General features: G+C 39.7%; 1 non-coding gene across 1 annotated transcript; it reads left to right on the forward strand.

Moving 5' to 3' along the window:
- The first annotated feature begins 4,219 nt into the window (after window positions 1-4,219).
- On the forward strand, window positions 4,220-4,292 carry TRNAA-AGC (transfer RNA alanine (anticodon AGC)). The gene has a single exon. It is a non-coding gene; the product is annotated as a tRNA-Ala (tRNA).
- The last annotated feature ends 2,164 nt before the right edge of the window (window positions 4,293-6,456 follow it).

The raw sequence follows: 6,456 nt of genomic DNA on the forward strand, positions 1-6,456 counted from the left end.
TGCTGATCAAAACCTTCAGAGGTGCCTGCAAAATTATGCAACAACCATGTGGTGCATAATTTCCACACATAGAACCCAAGATAGAATTTTTCCTCTTTGAAGAGGCCAATAAAATCTGACTAAATATTGGGAAAAAATCCCACCAGATAATTTTGAATATGTATTTCATCCCCATTTGTGAGCAGAACCTGATAAAGCCCAAAAACATGGAAGGAAGAGACAGAGGGTTATGCTTCTGCCATGCTGAGCTGTGGAACAGTCCTTGCATTTCATTCTTCACAAAGAATTTCCTTTTCTTCAACCTGAGCTAAAACTCTTTCAGATGCAAAGAGTCCTACGGATGATGCTCTTGGAGAGTCTGTGAATGGGTGGTCCTTCAGCAACCCCAACATATGCTTAGGCCACTCGTGCATGGTCTGGAAATGAGATAAAAAAGTTTCTTACATTTTGGTTCTACTGTGGGTATCTGGCAACTGGGCTCTGTGTGGGTTAGTTTGCCAGCTGTCTACAGAGGCCCTTTTTCAGATGCCAGCTCCTGAATAACATCTCTTCTAATCTTGACCTAGATTTAGTAAGATGTCTAATTCTTGGCACTTGTTCCCCAAATCAAATGTCACTGTGCTACAGAGACCACCTCCCTGGCTAAAGCCATATACTCAGTATCTACCACATCAACTTATTCCATCCTCCTCACAAACACTGTGAAACAGAAAGTGTCTTATGAAGGTTCTCTTTTTAAATATTCTGACTCTCCTCTAGAATATGAGATTCTTTATGCTGAAATCACTGTTTTGACCTCATTATATCCTAACTGCATAGAGTTAAGCCATAAAATATGGGTTTTAACTTGAAATTCAGGTAATAGGTAAGGATAGGGGATAGGCAGATGAAATATAAATTAATATTTCAATAAACTATCATATGGAGCCAGCCCTGATGCCCTACCAGTTAAAGATCAGTGCACTCCGCTTTAGCTGTCTGGGTTCAGCTCCCAGGCCTGGAATCACATCACTCGTCTGTCAGTAGCCGTGCCGTACGTAGTAAGAGCTCATAGAAGAACGAGAAAAACTTACAACTAAAATATACAAGTGTGTATGGGGGCTTTGAGGAGGAAAAAAAAAGAGGAAGATTGGCAACAGATGTGAGCCCAGAGCGAATCTTTTCCAGCAAATCAATAAAATTAAATTAAATTACAATTAAAAGATAATAATAAAAATAAACCATCCTATCATACCTGCAAAATATTAATCACTGCATCGGCTAATGTATTCCTCTCTTTCTTTGTGCTTTACCCAATGTTTGAATTTTACTGATGAATTGCAATTTATCAATAATGTATAATTTTTATTTTTTCCCAAACAGAATTTTCTATTTTATAATTAGGGAATAAGAAATAAAGGTGTAAGAACCACGAATGTTTAGGACTTCTCTTATAACCCAGTCACAGCTGATAGTCATTTGAATGTTGGGTGAAAAGTAGAACAGAATTCAAAGCAGGGGTGCTTTTGCATACATTTTATTTTATCCATTTTCTTCTGCATGGATCCTTAATTTCCAGTTTCTTTCTGCTCTCTAACAGTGAAGCCGTAAAATGGTCCCTTATCTTCTGCTTCTTCAGGAGAGTACCAGGATGCAGAGGGCTGGAGGATTTGACTAAAGGGCTTGTGAGGATCCTTACATTGGATAGAGCAGAAATCTTTAACATTCTGTGAGGCTGGAAGATGGAGAGAGAAAGAAGAGACAGTAGACACATCCAGAACGGTGACACTGTAGACAGAGCAGTAGCTCATTCAGGATAAATTATCCTTGAAAACACTCTATTCTTTGTAGTGCCAGTGACCACAAAATGGTGACATATCTGATTCCGGGTTGTAGGATTCCAACTTTGCCTCCTGATTTTCTCTTAGGGAGTCGAAAGGAGACGATATACTGTTTCATTTCTTATTTACGTTATACTGTTTCATTTCTTATTTACGTTTCCAAAATAACCCCCAGAAATGGATTTCTGAAGATTAGTTTGTCCAGAGCTTGCTCCCTGAAGATCAGATTCTGCCACTGGTTCTCCTTAAAGGCTGGATGAAAGGAGCCATCTGTAGGCTGAAGAAAGCACTATAGTGGTTCATGGGAGATTCTTTCTTTTCATTTGCTATCTCTCTGAGCCTGTGAGAGAAGGATGACAGCAATTGGGGACTTGGAGTATAGCCTAAAAAAGATTAAAAAGGAATGAACTAGGAATCCAGACATAAATGCCCTACTTGGATCCTTGGATCAAGCCATTTTGCCTGGAAAATCATATCTTGTTTGCAATGAATATGTTCTATTCCTCCACTTTTCTTTTTGTGTTTCAGAAGCCTGCTACTACAAACTAAATGAGCCAGTCAGCAGGTGACAAAAGACTTTCACTAAATTTTCTATCAGATCTTGAGAGCAGTTTCCTGAAAGGCAAATAATATTCTGCACAAAAAGACTCTGAGCACCATGTGCTAGAAATTGTCTAAGAGATTAATTTTATGCAAGTTGTTTGATTTAGCCTTGCAGCTAACTTAAATATCGTTCTTCTCATTTACAGATAAAACTGAAGCTCAAAGGGACTGAAACACAAGGCTGTAAGGAATAAAACCAGATACAGGAGGCTGATTTTTTTCTAAAATAACAATATGAGCTTTACTTTTAACGAGGTTCATAGTCTCATGATCTGTTTTTCTCCATTCCAGTTTATTCCTTCATTCGCTCATTCATTCATATAACAAATACTTATAAATGAGTGGATTTATCCTTCCTTTCATCAGATATTAATTCAAAAATCTCTTCTGTGTCTGCCACCCTGGTTCAAGATTTCTAAGTGCCGTGGACTTCTTTTTCTCCCTCAAATCTCTACATTCAGTCTCTAGACAAATGCCTTAGATCTTTCCTGAACAATCTCTCCAGAACCTTTCTCTTTCTTCTCATTTATCTATTCCTTTATCCAGTCCATGATGTTTATGGAAGATGTATTCTGTACCGGGCAGTGTACTGGGCGCTGGAGATGCAGAAAGACTCATGCTACTACTAACCTCAGGAGCTAACAGGATACAACTCAATCCTTTAATATCTTTATAATTTCTTTTCTTTTCTCTCCATTTCAAGTTTACTCATTTACAAACTCTTGGCATGTAAAACTAAAACCCTTTCCTAAAATTTTACTTTGATTATGTAAACCATTTACCTGGAACTTTTTCAAAGGTTCTTAAGCCTCCACAATATTCTCCCCAACGTATCTCCATGTGTCCAGGCTTTTCACTTACTATTTCCCTCATGTCTATTTTACACACAGACACACATAGGCATCCATGCGCGCACACACACACACGGGCACACACATATGCACACACCACTCCAACTGAACAGGTATATTTATTAAAACAGGAATTCTCACATCCTATGTTCACTCCATCCCATGTTCACTTCTCATCTGTACCCCTCAATGTCCATTTTTTATTCCTTCAGTCTAATATGATCTCGCCTCTTATTTCCTATGGCTCTTGTCTGCAATATTTTGTAGTTTTTGCCGTTCTCATATGGTATGGATATATAATTGCTAAATGACATGCATTCCCAGGAAGGGAACATGTATCTCTAGAGACAGTTCAAGGCATGAGTTTCCATAGTATAGCGGTTATCACGCTTGCCTAATACGTGAGAGGTCCTTGGTTCAAAATCAAGCGGAAACAGACAGTGCTTGCTTGTCATCCTGGAAAAATCACCCCACTTCCTTCTTCCAGGATGCTGCACATCAAAAGAACTAGTGATAGTCTCACTCATGTCTATTTTTGTTTTTTTTTTTTTTTAAAAAAAGCAGATAACTATTAGGAGATTCCTGTGCTACATTATCAAGGCCCGTCTGGATAAGTCCTCCCGAGTGGGATGTGTTCTCTTCTGTTCGGGAAAATATGAAATGGGAAATAGTGTTGGAGCTAGAGTTTTCCCAGGGCGACTTTCTACTCCTTTCCCTGGCAGAGGAATAGGTAGCCACCGTGTTCTTGCCCCGGGTCATCTTTGAGAAGATGAGCCCTTAGTGGAGTGCTGGATTTGTATTAAGAGACTTGACATTTCCTGTATTTTGGGCCTCCCAGAAGAGTGAATAAAAAAGTGGAAACTGGTACACTGAAAAACTGAAGGAGAAAGCAAGAAACAAAAAATGGCTAAGGAGGGAGTAGGGGAAAGTGTGTAACAGGCAAGTGGGGAATTAGCTCAGGTGGTAGAGCACTCGCTTAGCATGTGAGAGGTGGTGGGATCGATGCCCACATTCTCCAGGCTATATCATTTAAACCTTTGATCTCCAAAATATTAGGGAATTTGGACACTTCTGTCACTTATAACCACCTATAGGTGAGGAAGACATATGGTTGCTCTGATTCTTACTGGCATTCAGTATGTTGCTCTACTCTCAATTTATAATTTGTTTTCTGTTTCTTCAGAGGAGCTGTGATCTCCAGCAACACGCTCAATTGCTCTTTTTCCCCTACAGGTTGGCCTTACATGTGGTACATCCTGAGCAGTACAGGGCAGAGTGGGGTAAATAACACTCTAGCTTTCTTGTCAGCGGATTGAAACTGGAAGCCCCAGGTAACCAGGAAATATTGGAAAAGACACTGTGAAAAGCAAACACAGAAAGTTGTTTGTGTACTTCTGGATACACCTGTGAATTGTGAAGAAGTGGCTCTGATCCTAACAACATACCACAGACTTTGAGAACTGAAGTAAGTGACAGCCCACTGCCCACGTCCACACTCGACACTCAGTTGCACACACTCTAGACATCTCCAAATAGTACAGTAATGGCTTTGAAAATGGAATGGCTTTGAAACTACAACACACACAAGGCTGGTTGGACCTTGGAACTTGGAATTTAGAGCTTCAAAACTTATAAACACAAGTTGATAAACCTGAAAATTAAAATAGAAAAATTCACAACTGTAGTTGCAGACATCAACACTCCTTATTAATTGACAGTCCTAGTAGATAACAAATTAGCAAACACATTGAGGAACTAAACATCATCACCCACCCAGGGATCTGGTTGACCTTATAGAGCAAAATCACAATGTAGGTAGAAAGAAGGGCCACAGGTTGAGAGCAAAACAAGATCATATCACAACTAAGAAATCAAGAATGGTCAAAGTGCGGAAGAGTGATACAAATTAAACTGATATTTTAGAAATAAATATTTCACGGCAAATGCCAGGGAGTAGTGAAAACGGAAGTGGGTGGTCCCTTGTTCATATTTATCCTTCCATTTCTTGAGGTCTGGGGCCTTCTCAGTCAAACGAGACTACTACAGTGCCTGGCACACAGCAGCTCTCCAAAAAGTATGTACTGAATGAATGGAAGGGAAGTGATAGATTCAAAACAGTTGGACAAGAACATTGTTCAGTATTTGTCAAGTCATGGATGTGGTGTTTGAAGGAGGAGAATGAGTCAAAGTTGACTTAGAAGTCTAAGCCCAAAAGGCCAGCAGAGAGAAGGTTGGGAATTAGACATTTGCTATATAGATAGGTGTGCTACTATGGAGAAGAACAGGCAGAGAGATCGTGAGCTGGAGCAGAGAAGGATGTCACGTTTTAAATCTGAAAATCTGCGTCTCTATTTAGGCTTTGCCACTTAGCATCTCTAAGACCTTAGGATCATTACTTAATGTGTCTGAACCTCCATTATACTGGAAAATCTAGATTATGATACATAGTTTTGTTTCTGAAGTTCAATTGGTCTATATGAAATAATCTCCATAAATCTCTTGCATAATTAATAGCACATAAAGCTGAAAAAAAGGAGACTTTTATCATAAGTTCAGTTTTGTTTTTTGTAGGGAAAATGTCTCCAGTCATGTAGATGCAAGTGGAGGTATGGGGTAAGGCAGAAAAGTATGGACTAGGGACAAATTTAAAGACTATCAGTCAGTCTGTGAACTGGGTACGTCCTGTGTTTCTTTTGAACAAAGGGTATCATGGAAAGTGTAAGAGAGACTGAGATCTCTGAGGGAAAAGCCAGATTATTGGAACACAAGAGGGGAGGGAAAAGGGCAGCAAAAGGCAGGTATAATTGTCCCTGGTCCTGCAGGCCAGAGTGGGACTGCTGGGTGAATACTGGAGAGATGTGGACTCCACCCTTCCTGGGTATGAAATCCTTCCAGTGCAGCATTGGCTTGTATGGAGTGATTTTCAAGTAGCATTGATCGTGTTCTTCAAGTGCCAAAAACTGATAAGACCGCTGCACTTGGAGACTAAAGTTTGATATTTTACTCTGCATATGATCAGGTCAGAAGGGATTCCTCTCTTAGTGCAGTTAGCAGCACGTCAGTCTCATAACCTGAAGGTCTGGAGCTCCAAATTTGGAGAGGGTTCATATCTAACATGACATTGGTTATGTAGTACTTGAGAAACAAAGGAGTGAAATGGAACACAGAGTAGAAGCAGCAAA

This window comes from Equus caballus, chromosome 20, assembly GCF_041296265.1.
Source record: "Equus caballus isolate H_3958 breed thoroughbred chromosome 20, TB-T2T, whole genome shotgun sequence".
Lineage (NCBI taxonomy): Eukaryota > Metazoa > Chordata > Mammalia > Perissodactyla > Equidae > Equus > Equus caballus.